At 36.8% G+C, this 15,422-nt stretch overlaps 1 protein-coding gene and 1 pseudogene across 20 annotated transcripts in view; one reads left to right on the forward strand and one right to left on the reverse strand.

The window, feature by feature from the left end:
* ATP10D (ATPase phospholipid transporting 10D (putative)) overlaps nucleotides 1-15,422 on the forward strand; it is a 158,940-nt gene that overhangs the window by 15,985 nt on the left and 127,533 nt on the right. For 9 of the 20 annotated variants that reach the window (XM_054553877.2, XM_024245724.3, XM_009239933.4 and 6 more), the window contains exon 1: nucleotides 5,524-5,794. The exons of 8 other annotated variants lie outside the window; for them this stretch is intronic. The gene's annotated coding sequence lies outside the window, so the exon portion shown is untranslated. Of the gene's footprint in view, nucleotides 1-5,520; nucleotides 5,795-15,422 lie in introns of those variants that run through there. 3 more of the 20 variants (XM_002814721.6, XM_054553879.2, XM_063723392.1) reach the window with 3 other exon arrangements.
* On the reverse strand, nucleotides 11,213-11,741 carry LOC112132992 (large ribosomal subunit protein eL21-like; annotated as a pseudogene).

The raw sequence follows: 15,422 nt of genomic DNA on the forward strand, positions 1-15,422 counted from the left end.
CCTTCCCATGAATTTTTAATCCCAACTGGTCATATAGCCTCCAACTTTGCCATCTTTTCTCTGGCCTCTTCCTCTCAGGCAGACATTCCTTCCCAACTTTCCCAACCCAATTGATAGGGGCAGTGGGCAGAGCAGACTTCATTACAGGTTGGAGGATAATACAACACAGAGATTTTAGTCCTTTTTCATGTGCTAGCACTCATGAAAAATGATGATACCTGTACAGCCTCATGAAGTAAACTAACTGATCTCTATGGGGCTTGGTATAAAATTTCATTGTGTTTTCTTTGTATTACAGAATTGTTAAAAACTAAAATTCAAAGTATTGAGAAAAATATTAAACTTTGAGTTCATATACAATATCCTCATAAAACATTTAAAAATTCTTATTTTTGCTTGCTTCAGTGAACATTTTTTCTTATATGTTTTCTAATTGAGATATAACTTACATACCATAAAAATCACCCCTTTTAAGTGGTTTAATTTTAGAACATTTTCATCACTCCAAATAGAAACCCCGTACCCCTTCGCAGTCACGCTCCATTCCTCTCTTCCCCCAGCTCTTGGCAACTACTACTCTACTTTCTATCCCTATGGCTTTATCTATTCTGGGCATTTCATAGAAATGGAATCAAACAATATGTAGACTTTTGTGTCTAGCTTCTTTTTGGGTGCATTTTTATATGAGGTTTTATGCTTAAAATGGCTAGTTATAATTTTTGATACTTTATAATGATTCATTCAAATTCTTGATAATTACTATCAATGAGAAATTATGTTCACTCAAATATGTGACAAAAGCTTACGAATGACTTTTACAACCATACCAGATTGTGCAATAATTGACATTATACTTAAAGATGCTAATAGTCCTTTCTTTTATTAGTTGAACCACATAAAGCTGTCATTTTTATGTCAAAACCTGTTGAATATTGGCAGTCACAATATTCCAATTAATATTTTACTGGGTAATGTAATACTGGAATTCCTTGTGATAATGTGAATGGATTTCGAATCCAGTTCAGTTTTTCATGCCAAGCTTTAATTTGCAGAACACACTGTGAAAATAAGGAATAAAGATATGTGAAAATTAAGACAGCTGCATGGGACCTGGGGTGTCTAGAGCTGTGCTGGCCCAGTCTCCTCGCCAACCCCACTGAACATTCTCTCTGCCACTTGCTGTGCTCTTTGAGAGTCTGGAACACAGGCTTCTTCATCAGATCCATGAGTTTCTTATCCATGGTGGGCTCCAGACACCCCAGGTCCCATGCAGCTGTCACAGAGGCTGATAGTGTTATCTTGCACTGTACCCATAGCCCATTGCCTGAGCTCTGATTTGTGAGGAATACAGCACCATAGAAAGAGAAAATAGCTTAAAAGAGAAACTTTTAAGACATTACTTTCTGAAAGTCACTCAGCCAATACCTATTCAGGGAATTGATCATGGGTCTTCTTCCACATTTGGTGCAAGATTACCTATCATTCCTTAGAAGCTGAATTCCATCTTATCTCTAGGTAGAACTATCTCCCATCCTTTCACCTCTCCAAAGTTTCCAAACTCCTGCCTTCTCTGGTCACTAGGGGAAATACACATTATCCAGAGAAATGTATACTTCTTTTTCTCAACTACATTTATTCAGAAAAAGCTCTGGTACCTATCTTTGTCTAAATAAGAAACTAATTATCTTTCCTAAACTAAAGGGCCATCATTTCATATAAGGAATTGTGCTACTGTCCTATTACCAGTGTTCTTGATATTACAAACAGAATCAATAAATGGTTGACGGACTTATCTAGAACTCCAGGGCCAGCCTGGATCTCTGCTAATCTGTGGAGTTTCCCTTTCTGATATCCTGTGTAATCATTGCATGTTAAAGGTTTTTACAAGGTTAAAAGCCAATTTGTTCTCCTATGGACGAAAGGGACTCACCTGATACAAAGGGAAGGAAATGTATTTCCTCTTTAAAAAAAAAAACGCACACATAAAATTAAGATCTATGTTTACAACTAGTAATAATAATGTAGATATTCTTGTTGTTTCTAGAAATAAAGAATTTCAACAAGGCAGTTATAGTCATAGCATGGTTTTACCCTATCCCAACAAAAATCATTTACTATTCACTTCCCTAATTTATTGAAAGCTGTGCTGCTTAGCCCACAGTAGAGAGCTGCATTAAGAATATGTGTTCTCAAGCCAGCTCTTTCACCTGCTGTCTTGCCATCTTGGATAAGTTGCTCTAACTCTTTGTGCCTCAGATTTCTTATCTGTAAATGAAGAATGACCTCATAGGGATGATAAGAGGAATACACGAAGTCATAGCTGTAAACTTCTTAGTACAGTGTCTAACAGAAATGGTTCACCAGCACTCAATGAATATTAAGGAAAGAAAAAAAGAGACATCAAATCCTGTGATTATGTTGTTAAAATCAGGGCTCATCTACAAGGGACAAGTGTAATTGCCTGCAGCATTGATCTCTTTCTTCTTCTTCTTCTTCTTCTTCTTCTTCTTCTTCCTCTTCTTCCTCTTCCTCCTCTTCCTCCTCCCCCTCCCCCTCCCCCTCCCCCTCCCCCTCCCCCTCCTCCTCCCCCTCCCCCTCCCCCTCCCCCTCCTCCTCCCCCTCCTCCTCCCCCTCCTCCTCCCCCTCCTCCTCCCCCTCCCCCTCCTCCTTTTCTTCTTCTTTCTTCTTCTTCTTTCTTCTTCTTTCTTCTTTTTCTTCTTCTTCTTTCTCCTTCTTCTTCTTCTTCTTTCTCCAAAAGTCAGTCAGAAAACTGATCGTGAGAAATGTCCTAAAATGTACTTGACTCATAACAAGTACAAAGAAAAAGCAGTGGTTGATTATGAATCATAAGAAATCAGCCTGTGTGCCACTTTAGGAAACGTGAAATATTTTGAGGTAAACAAAAGTAAACCACGCTGCTTTACACGTTACATGTTAAAGCAGTAGCCTGAAATAATGAATATGTCTCTCTTTTACATATAACTGTATAACAAATATAATAGGTTCCAGGAAGAACCCTGTTTACTGTTTTAGAAAAATGTTTTCTGATAACTCTGTCTTCTGCTGCCATACTAATCCTTGAGTATGTTTAAGAAAGGGAAAAATAGAAGTTAGTAAATTGATAATTATCATTTATTAAGCACCTATTAAGTGTTTTACACAGTGATAAGCACTTCAGCTACCTAACTTCATATAATCTTAAATAACACAGAGGAAGATATTATTAGATCCATTTTACCTATAGAGCTTAGTGTTGGTACCCAAGATCACATATCTAAAAATTTGCAGAGCCAAGATTTAAAACCAGGTCAAACCTAGGCATTTGACTATTGTGCCATATATTTCCCATTGACAATTAATTATGAAGTATTGAGAGTTATTAGTGTTGAGAGTCCAAATAATTTTCTAGCTGGAAAAGATGAAGTTCCCTCACTTCTATATTATATAGTTGAAATACTGGTTTTCTTAAAAAACTTCCTGAGAAGTGCAAAAAGAATACCTTCCTGAAATTACAAGAAAGTAAATATATTTTAAATTAAAAATTACTATATAGATTTAAAGTAGCTAATGTCTTAAATTAAGAATCATATTTTATCTTTTTCAAAATAGGAATCACTCTGAGGAGAAAATTGGATATTACAGAAGCATTGCAAAAAGAAAACACCAAACACAACAAAACCTAATAAATTGACAGAAACCCACCTTAATAGTGGTTATTCCAATGACCTTCATGGCATTTCTGAGTATCGATTTTTAAAAATTTGATTAGAAATATTTAAATTATCAAAATGATACAGACACAAATTTCATTCAAATGACAGACACAAATAGAAAGCTAGTAATCTCCCCTCACTATCCTTCCCTGAGTAAACAATTTTGAGGTGTATCTTCACATGTTTTTATATTTATATTAAAATAAATATATAAAGAATATGTATAAGGCTAAGTTGTATTACATAATGTTTTCCATTATTCTACTACTATGCTCTTTAGACTTAAATATAATATAGATTTTCTTCTAAGACAATAATTCAAATCTTAGTGATTCTCAACCCTTGTGCACACATTAGAATTTCTAGAGGAGCTCGAAAAAAAGACATTGCCAGAGTGCCACTCTCAGAGATTCCGGCTTAATTGGCCTGGGTGGGGCCTTGGCATCAAGCTCCCCAGTTCACTCTGATGTGTAGCTAGTTAGAACCACTGATTTAAGCAATCCAAACAGGCTGCAAATGCCAGCTACATGCCTGAATTGTCCTGGTATGTACGTTCCCAGGAAGGCCCTCTGCTGAGGTAACAACACCAGTGCTTGATTGGGAGAGCTCAGGGGGGCCCAGCTACAGTTTTAAGTCTCCTCTATAACGTTGACTCTCAGATAGGAAATGTGTTTCATCTTAAAGGATGTTACAGACAGTCATATGACTGCAAAAAGTGCTACTAGGGCCAGGAATTTCAGAGGCCATGTAAATGACAGTGTGTTCTACTAGGCTGGGTTAATTCTGGGGGTTAAGTTTGACTAAGCTCTAGAGATTTGTCCTTACCTGCAGATGGAGGCTTCCCTAATGGAGCATCACAGGAAGCCACACCCAGAACTTGTTTCTCCTCGTCTGGCAGAAGCACGTTCTCAGTGGGTGCAGAAACTTGTTTGGCTTCTCTTGGTCTGAGAGAATTTTCAAGCCTACCAACCAGCTCCCTGTGTCTGTACTGGTGAGCTCCTTACTAATAGTCAAACATTTGCATGCTCATTTAGTTTTCTTCTCTTGTTGCACATCTGAGAAACACTTGAGAGAATGGAAGAGAGAGGCACAATATAGGAGAGTTGTGGAGAGTTTGGCTCCACTTTTTATATTTGTTTCAATGGGATAAAACAGGCAGCCAGGATTATTAGGTTTTGTTCTGAGTTATTGGTTCGGCCTTCACTAAATGGCTTTTCCTCTTTCCAAATTAGACATTTTGAGAAACCAGACAGGTTGTTGAAACTTATTTAGAAGTTTAAAAAGAAGTTGTGAATTTTAAGCAAACGGACCTTGGCAGGTGTATGGAGAAAGCCACATTATCCTGAGTAAGGGAACGCAAGGGCAAGGTGTGGGGAAAACGACCAAATCAGAATTGTAATCTTTTTCCTCATTTCTTTTCTAGTCATAAAAACAGTAACATTACATATTATTTATTTATTTATTTTGTGGTAGGGTCTCACTCTGTCGCCCAGGCTGGAATGCAGTGGCGCGACATTTTTAGATTTGATCTCTTTTACCCTCCAAAAAATAATTGTCCAGTGTTCCACGTTTAGCTAAAGCAGTGAATTGTTAGAATTGCAGCGAACAATGAACCAAACCGTCAACCGCGAGCAACCTGTACTTGGGAGGTGAAAGTCAGAGGTGAGATTGTAAGGGCTCTGGGTCACTGGGGCATCTGCGCTGGGCAGAAGGGCAGCTCTGTCAAACAGCTGGAGCTGGGAGCCGGGCAGTTGCCAGGCCGTGCCGCTGCTACGTCACGGAGGGCGGGGCGGCGGGCGATTGGCGGTGCACTGCAGCTCGGGCTGCTCTGCAGCCTGGCGGAGACGAGAGGAGGAGCGGAGGGAGAAGTAGGTTGCGAGCTCAGCACACGCTCCGGCGCTGGCTCCCGCAGCTGAGTTTGAGAGATGTCTGAGAAGTGATTTTTTTTTTTTTTCCCCGGAAGGCAAATGGCTGGCGTGGAAGCACAACCTGCTTTCACTCTTCGGATTTGTGCTTAGCTCTTTTCTTGTACCTTGCGACTCGTGACCAACATGCTGTGATGTGTGCCGAGGGAGGAATTGGTAAGAGTGAGACGGCGAATCCCTCTGACTGTCCCAGCCTTCTGCTTCACCGCCCACCGGCTTTTCCTTTCTGTTTCTCTCTCCTGTTTCTCCCCGCTCCTCTTCCCTAGTCGGGTTTAGATTTGATGCCATGGCTCAAAACTACAGTTCTGGGCTGTTACTGAACTTGAAAAAAAAAAAAAAGATAAAATGATTACACCATTTTCAATCATTTGATTGTTAAAGGGGAATTTAAAAATCTATTTTAAATGCTGGATTTTGTAAAAAAGCAAACTATGCACACGCGGGCGCACACGAGCACATACATACACGCATTCTTACACACACACCCCTTTGTACACGCGGGCATACACGGGCATGCACACACACGCATTCACACACACACACACTCCTTTGTCATCCCGTTGTGAAATAAGCAGTTTAAAGAAATTTTGGTTATCTGCCTCAAAGGTGATGAAAGGGGAAAGTGTTGAAGATTTAGCCCAGCAGATTGATTCCTTAAGGTTGATTCCCTAAGGTTGATTCCTTAGGAAGAAAAAGGTGTTTGTATTGGAGCTTTCTCAGAAATAGTTTTCAAAGGAGTGCTACAAAGAATCCCCCATGCTTCCCCCAAAACACTAACTTTAAATAACCTAGTTGTTATTCGGGGCACCCTTTATTTTACATTATAAAACATGTAGTTTTAGTTTACCACGTACAGCAGAGAGACATCAGTTGGTTAGGGAATGGATGGTTATTTTTGTGTCTGGGACCCTGTGCCTTTAGAAAGAATGTTTTAACTGCTCTTATCATGCTAGCTCAGGTTTTTAAAATGTGATCTGAATAAGACCAAAGTTTCTTCTTGCGTTCTTTTCATGCTGGTTCTAAGCAGGGAGAAAAACAAGTCTGTATGGACAGAGCAAACCTCTAACTCAAAATCAACCTTGAAAGATGCATCAACAAGGACAGGGGCTCCTCATCCACCAATATTTACTTGCATCAGCCTTTAAATCATATAGGTCACATTTCTGTGAAGAATAGCATCATCAAAAAAACCCTTGTTGACTTGTGAAGAGCAAAAATCATTGCAACGGAGTAGTTCATTCAGTTCCCGCAGCAAGAGCCTCCCACTCCGATCCACCTCAAAAAGTAATAACTGCTTCTTCTGGACTGTTTTCTATTCTCACTACAAATACGTATCATATACCTACATTGAGATAGTCTATTTTTATTAAAATGAGATCATTTTATACATTTGGAAAAATAACAGCAACATTTTAAAGTTTTAGGGAGTTTAAAAATAGTATTTAATTTTCATGCTAATTTAACATTCATTAAATTGCATGAAAAAGAGGGAAAATCTAAGCACTCTAAACTAGGATGTGGGGAGTGTTTGACCCTGGCTTAGCAAAACCTGAATACTTTTCATACTTAGTGACTAAATAGAATTGAGTAGGGCCGGGTGCAGTGGCTCATGCCTGTAATCCCAGCACTTTGGGAGGCCGAGGCGGGCGGATCACCTGAGGTCAGGAGTTCGAGACCAGCCTGACCAACATGGTGAAACCCCGTCTCTACTAAAAATACAAAATTGTCTGGGCATGGTGGTGCATGCCTGTAATCCCAGCTACTCGGGAGGCTGAGGCAGGAGAATCTCTTGAGCCCGGGAGGCGGAGGTTGCTGTGAGCCGAGATCACGCCATTGCACTCCAGCCTGGGCAACAAGAGCAAAACTCCATCCCCCCCAAAAAAAAGGATATCATTTATTTTGCTATTGTCAGTAAAACGAAGGGAAATGCTCAAATATGATTATAATTTATAATAGAACAGAGGTGACTCACCTGTCAGACAAATGTACTTCCTATAATTGACTTTTTAAATTAAGGGTTAAAAAAAATGTACACATATTCAAGCCTTCATTACATGTTTTCTTTATTGTCTGATATAGTTGGAAGTAGTTCTTCTAATGAAGAAGAATCAAAGAAAATGCTACAAGTGAGATTGAGAATTCTCACAGAACAATGCATTGATAAATATAAATTTAATAGTGCTTGAAGAAAAGGAGAATTGATTTATCAACTCTAGGAGCAAATATATGTGTGCTGGATGCTATCACCATTCCTGGTCAGTTATTCCTTCCCTATTTTCTTAGATAAATTTATTTCATTTCAGAAATCATTTTAGCCATAGAAACAATACTTTTTTATTGCTTTGCAGAATAAGGACTAACAGTGATGCTAGTTTTGTAAAAGAGTTGTGGCCTTAATGGAATTTTTTTAATGCTACTCAATAAAAGGTATATCAATACAACTATTTGAGGCAATTACGTGGTAGTATGTATTAAAACTTGTGAATGTTGGGCCAGGCACAGTGGCTCATGCTTGTAATCCTAGCACTTTGGGAGGCCGAGGCAGAAAGATCCCTTAAGCTCAAGGGTTCAATACCTGCCTGGTCCCGTTTTGCTCCCATCTCTACAAAAACAAAACAAAACCTGTGAATGTTCATAGCCTTTGACTAGGTGATCTTGGGTCTAAAAATATAGCCTAAGGAAATAATATGAATCACATATGAAGATTTATAAATGTTTATTACCATCTTATCTGTAATACGAAAAAATGGAAACAAAGCCCCAATAACAAAATATTTAAATAAATTAGTGTAGTTTATATATCTATATTGATAAAACTCAGTTACAAAAGTTTTTTTAAAATTTAATGACTTGGAAATATACTTGCGATGTATTCCGTAAAAAAGTGAAATTTAATATATTATCTTATGTGTAAAATATAATTTTGAAATAAATATATAAAATCTGTTTAATCAAAAATATTTATTAAGCTGTTACTCTAAGACAATGTCCTAAATTAATAAGGATTGAAAAAGATTAATGCAGTTCCTGTTTGCATACAAGTTTCTTTTGCATCAGTAGGCATATCCATTAAAATATCATATGTCCCCCACCCCCGAAAAAGTGAATTCCTGGGTGGTAAAGTTACAGCTTGATTTTCTTTTTTATATTTTTCCTAATATTCCAAAATCTTTTAAAGCAACTGTTATTTTTGTAATGACAAAATACCACTTTCAGAAATATCACTGAGAAATATAATAAGCAAAAAAAAAAATATATACATATATATATAAATGGTAAGCTCTGTATTTTACATGCTCCCTTTAAAAAGATACTATAAAAAGCAGTGCGAGATTGCTATGGTCTAAATGTTTGTTCCCTCCCTTTCTGAATTCATATGTTGATTCTCATTCCCCAGTGTGATGGTAGTAGGAGGTACAGCCTTTGGAATATGATTAGATTATGAGAAAGGATTCCTCATGAATGGGATTAGTGCCCTCATAAAAGAGGCCACAAAGAGCTGCCTTGCCCCTTCCACCATGGGAGGATGCAGTGAGAAGGTGCCACCTATGAATCAGAAAGTGAGCTCTCCCCAGACACAATATCTGCTGGCGCCTCGATGTTGGACTTCCCAGCCTCTAGAACTTTAGGAAATAACTTTTGATTGTTTACAAATCACCTAGTTTATGGTAATTTGTTATAGCAGCCCAAATGGACTAAGGCAGACACAGATGAATACTGCTATACAAATGATCCCCAATGAGAAATAGATATAAATGAGCAATTCACAAAAGACAAAAAATTTTAATTGTCTAAAGTTAGGGTAGGGGGGATGTTAACCTCCCAATAATCAAAGAATCCCAGCATAGCGATAAATTACCACATTTTCACACATCACATTAACAAATGTGGACAACAAATCAAAATGTATCATTTTGTTGGGAAAACTATTCAGTAATATGAGAAGATATTCATGATATGGAAAAATGTTTATGGTATGAGAAGTGGATAAAAGCAAGTTACAAAATGATATCCTAATTTTGAAAAAAAAAAATCAATCTATGCACAGAAACCAATTTATCGGTGGGGAATAAACCAAAGGTTAATAGTATTTATATTTGGGTGGTAGGATTATAGTTGATTTGTATTTTTCTCATGGTGTTAATATGCAGTTTCTAAAATTTCTGCAGTGAATATATTTTAGTTATCAGAGAAAACAAGTCACTATCCTAATAAAGCAATTAGTCCTAGTATAAAGAGCACATATATGATATTATATATCCCCTCTTTCACAAAGTCCCCCGTCTCCCTTATTGTGTGTACTTTTATGTTAGGTATCATTATTTCTGAATTATTTTTCTGATGAGAACATTTGGATTATAAGGGAAACCACAAAACAAAGCTGTTCTGCTCACATTCACTGTTTCGCCTCCACCTATTTTCTAAAATAATAAGCAGTGTTGAACAGATTTGAGCTTTACTTCCCTATAATTTCCTGTTGATTTCATTTGCCAGGGCCTAGGGCTGATAGGTTTTAATTAAATACTCCTTAATTTCTTTTTCTAAAGTCTGCTTATTCAGCTTAAGGCCTTTTTGAATGAGGAAGATGGGTACTACTACATTCCTCTTAGTAAAACTTACAAGGTTTTAACTCTTTAGGTAGGCTAGGTAATACAAATCATAATTTTCTTGGTTATGAGAAGGAAAGTGAAAGTCAGTTTTGACCTGTCTCAAAATGTTGTGAAATCTTTTTCTTCGATTTATAGGATTCATAACTACTTAGCATGTGTTTTTAAACTTTGATTTCCCCTTAATTAGACAATAATAATATAGTTAGAAGGTTTTAGTTAACATTTTAAATTATAACATCCCTTCTTCTTTACTAAATTCTTTCCTAGAAAGATGTCCTCAGATGTTTTCTTCACAAATATTCTATTTATCTGTGATGTCCTTTAGCTAGAAATCAACATTTCTGCCTTGCCAAGGTAGAAAAAAAATTGCCTGAATCTGAAGCATTATTATACTTTTAAGATCCTTAAACCAAGGACTAAGAAAAAAGTGAAATGCTTTCAATGGGATATGGAAACTTTGAAAGGTAATTTTTACTTTGAGTCCCAGAGTGGCTTTCTGCTCCCAGATTGTCTCACTTCATTTGAATCAGGCTAGTGCATGAGAAGAAGTATCGTGGTCCCAAATGCCTAATTTGTCACATCTTCTTTGCCTGCTTGATTTGGGTCACGGTCAGGATGGATGGGTTGATGATAGGAATATGTGGGTATGTAGTATTAGGATGTAGGATTGGTAATGGGTAGAGGACAGGAGTGGAGCCAGCACGGGTGGTATAGGGCAAGTGAAGAACACGAGAGTGTGGCTCATGCCAGATTGTTGTGTTGCCCTTGTCAGCCAGTAGGATTACTGTTGTCACAGATGTGTGCTCAGAGATGCCTTAGGAAGTCTCTAATGATCCTACTCCTCGTTAGGTAATTGGCAAACTGTGTTGTGAAGCACATTATTCAGGTTTTCCAGATGAGTCGTCCTTCCTTTTCTCCCTCATTTCAATGTATCGTTCACACTTCTTGCAAATACATCTTTTTTTTTTTTCAGTCAGAAGTCTTTTATTTTATTTATTTTGTTAACACCTCTGATGCCATGTGTTCATAGGGAAGAGGTTCCAGCAGTTCAGTTTCCTTCCCATTGGTTCTCACAAAGTGTGCTTCTCTGGGTGGAGCAGGCTGGTGCGTCAGTTGAACCCAGGTACTTTTCTCTTTGGCTTTTTTCTTTTTGTGATCATTTTCCTTCATGCGTTTCAGGAAGGTATCTCGCCTATTAGGGTGCTTAATGTGTTCAATATGCACATTAATTCTCTTGGCAAGAATCTTGCCCTTAACTTGTTTACAACAATGCCAGCAGCATGCTGGGGAACGTTGTAGACTCTTCCAGTTTTGCCATGGTAACACTGATGGGGCATTCCTTTTTGAACAGTACCCATTCCCTTGAAATCTCCAATATCACCTCTCTTATAGATTCACAGGTATGTGGCCAAAGGAACTACTCCATGTTTTCTAAAAGGCCTAAAGAACATGTATGGGGTGCCTTTCCTCTTTCCCTTTGTGCTTGTCATTTTGGTGAATTACTGGAAGATGCTGGTTCTGGCCGAAAGGAAGTGCAAATAAATCTTATAAATGTCCGTATCATATCACAATCTTCTCAGACATCTTTGGCGATTTCCCATATTCTTCATCTTAGCAAGTCAGGGCTTCAGTTTGGTCCCAACCTAGATTTTCATTTAATTTCCCATCACTTCTTAATTTGTACTTGAAACTGCTGCCATATTGAACTACTCATTGTTACTTAAATAAACAGTCTCCACCCTCCTTGCCTCCTTGCCTGTATTCATATTACCTTTTCTAAAATCTATAAATCTCTTCTGTCAGGATTCTAAACATTTCCCAAGGCTCACTTATAATACCTTCTTTTCTGGGAAGCCTTTCCTCTTCTCCCTTTCTATCCTCTGACCTCATACCATGCTTTCTCGTAAGACGTACTGGTTTCCCTAAATTCATATACTGCATGATTATCCTAATTTTATCTTTTTTATTGAACTAAATACTTGACCTGTTCTGGGGCTAGTTTATTCATTCCCAAAGCACTCAGCACCGTGCCCAGGACAAGGTAAAATAAATGTACCATAGAAAATAAACTCCTAGAAGGCAGATAATTTTGTCCGTTTTGTTCCCTGGTTTATTTCCAGTATCGATAACAATGCCTGGCATATAGTAGGAGTGCCAAAAATATTAGTTGAAAGATTGAAATTACTGAGCACCTTCAGTGCGTTAGGCACAGTGCATTGTTAATAAATCTCTTTACAAAATTGTGTGAGGTGGTGATATTATTTCCGTTTTGCAGATTTGGAAACTGATGCTCAGAAAGGCTAAAAGCTTGTGGTAAAGGGACAACTGTGAATCTGTTTGCCAAAGTTGTGTTCATTCTGCTAATTGCTATTAGCAATTTGTTGCAGTTTTGAAAATAGCTAATTATCAGTACTTATTCAAAATAAATGTAGTGTGATGTGTAGGTACCATTGAGTAAATTATTGAGATCGGGTATTTATCATGAATCTATTTTATAATTCCAATGAAGATCAACTTGTTTTTAATACCATTTGTAGTTTTGATCTACCTCTTATTTGTGTTTATATACTATTCTCAGTAATACTTATAGGCCTCAGGTACAGTTTAAATATATGTGTTGAGACAGTTTAAGTAATTGACATGTGTAATCCATGCTTTCATTGCATTAAGTCATGTGCTGAAGTAATTTTTAGCCTCTGTGAAATAATGCTTCTCTATGTAATAATTATAATATATTAATATTAATTCATCCACTAGCTTCCAAAAGAAAATCTTTAATACATTTTAGAAATTAATTAAATCTTTCATCTATCAGACTGAATTTTCCTTTTTATAGTTTAAACAAAATAACTAATGTTACCACTTATCTATCTTCATCACATATCCAGTAATATGCTGTATTCTTTAAAGAAAATAACAGAATATAATTCAGAATTTTAGTCTCTAATGTGCTTATTTACCTCATCTGTATAGCTTGAGCTAATACTCTGTGGGAGACCTTTAGAAAACCTTTGATGTAGTCTATTGATATAACCTTTTGATCTTACAGTTTTTCAGGGGCTAAATTCTTTCCATTTCAGCTACAAATAACTCTACTTTCCTATTCATTATTCTTTTTATCTTTTACCATTTATCTTTCTTTTAAGCATGTTATTTTCCTTTGCTTTTTAAAAACTTCTGTAGTTACCCAAACAGAAAATAATTGCCCTATTTCTTGTATATAAGAAAAGTAGTTTCACTGATTATTTAAACAATAATATATACATCATTGGTATGGGAAAGATTAGCTGCATAAAAATCATATTTAATGGTAATGACTTCATGGGGAAAATACATAGTCCCTGACTTATGATGGTTCAACTTATGATTTTTCCAGTTTATGATGATGCAAAAGAGATACACATTTAGTAGAAACCGTACTTCAAGTTCCCATACAACCATTCTGTCTTTCGCTTCCAGTATAGTATTCAGTAAAGTACATGAGATATTTAACACTTGATTATAAAGTAGGCTTTGTGTTAGATGACTTTGTCCAACTATATGCTAATGTAAGTGTTCTGAGCACATTTAAAGTAAGCTCGGCTAAGCTGTGATGTTCAGTAGGTTAGTGTATGACATGCACTTTTGACTTATGATATTTTCAATTTACCATGGGTTTATGAATGAGCATCTACATTCATTAATTAAAAATAAGTCCAGAGTAGATTTGAGCTGCCTAGGTCTATGGTTTTCAAAGTGTGGCCCCCAGAGTAGGCCCCATCAGTATCACTTGAGCTTGTTAGAATGCAAATTATCAGGCCACTGCAGAGCAACTGAATCAGAGAAACTGGTGTGATTGTGTGCTTGGGTTGGGGAGGAGGCGGCAGGGAGGGCAGAATCTGTGTTTTAACAAGCTCTCTATGTGATTCTGATCCGTGATAAAGCTGGAGACCACAGGCTTGGAGTAAGATCCTCAGGTGAGCAGGCCAGTATATTCACTGGGCTTTGACAGGTAGGTACCTGACTTAAAAGGTCTCTGGGAAAGGGGATTTCATTTACTTTCCTGTATGCTGTTTCAGATACCTCTGTGTTATTACTAAGCTGGCTGCAAAAGTCATTAATTTAATACATAAAACTGAAAACGACAGTCAGAAACACAATGTTCAACACTTAAAGGTTTGTGTTGGATAGGTTTTATGTTATTATTTGCTTCTTGGCAACAGATTCCCTTTAAAAAAACAGAATTAAACTAAACTTTTGTGCAAATGTTTCATAAGGGAAAAAGAGTAAGACTTTTTCCCCCCAGTTCTTTGATCTTGGCTATATTTGGGGATAATGATTGAAAGACGCAAACGTGAATCTTATGACTTTCAGTAGAGTTTGTGCCTAGGGAATCAAGTTTTCATAGCGATCCTGCACGCTTTTGAAGTGGTAAGGAATGATACACCTACTGTGACCATTAAAGTTGTAATTAATTAACTCTGTAAAATTAAAATCCAAGCATAAAAAGATTTTCATAGTGCATCTGTAAACAACATAGGCTGTATTCTTTTAATATACTTTGGATCTAATAAAGTTAGATTAAGTACCTCATTTATTGCTGAAAATTCTATATCCCAGCTCGCTTTATCTTAATGGGCCCATGTGATGTTGAATATGGTCATTTTGGAATGTTTTAGATTGGTCATGTTATGAAGATACTACAAATAAGCAGAAAGAATTTTGAAATAAGCTCTTAATTAGGAATTGAAAATTTTCTTACCTGCAGACTTTTATTTTCCCACTGACTTTAATTTTCTAAAAAGCAATGAAGGTGATATTTGAAAAGTGTAACTGACTTATTTTTGAGATTTTTGTATTACTTTCACATCAAAAACTCTATATGCCCTACATAAGTATAGGCGTAAAAGTATTTTATTGAAACAATTATCTGAGCTTTCTTTTGCAGACTACCATTTAAATTCTGTTTTCACAACTAATTTTCAGAAAGAAGAGTCTCCCAAAACTATATCGACATTTAAGTATGCTATTTATTGCAATTTAGCCAGACATTTATAAGGTAACTTTTAGTAATTATCTTTTGGTAAAAACAAAAAACAAAAACCCCAAAACTGAATGCTTTAATTAATTAGCTTTGCAACATTTATAATTACATGTAATGCTTCTTTGCAGGAACACACATATTTGCCTTTATC

Source organism: Pongo abelii, chromosome 3, assembly GCF_028885655.2.
Source record: "Pongo abelii isolate AG06213 chromosome 3, NHGRI_mPonAbe1-v2.0_pri, whole genome shotgun sequence".
Lineage (NCBI taxonomy): Eukaryota > Metazoa > Chordata > Mammalia > Primates > Hominidae > Pongo > Pongo abelii.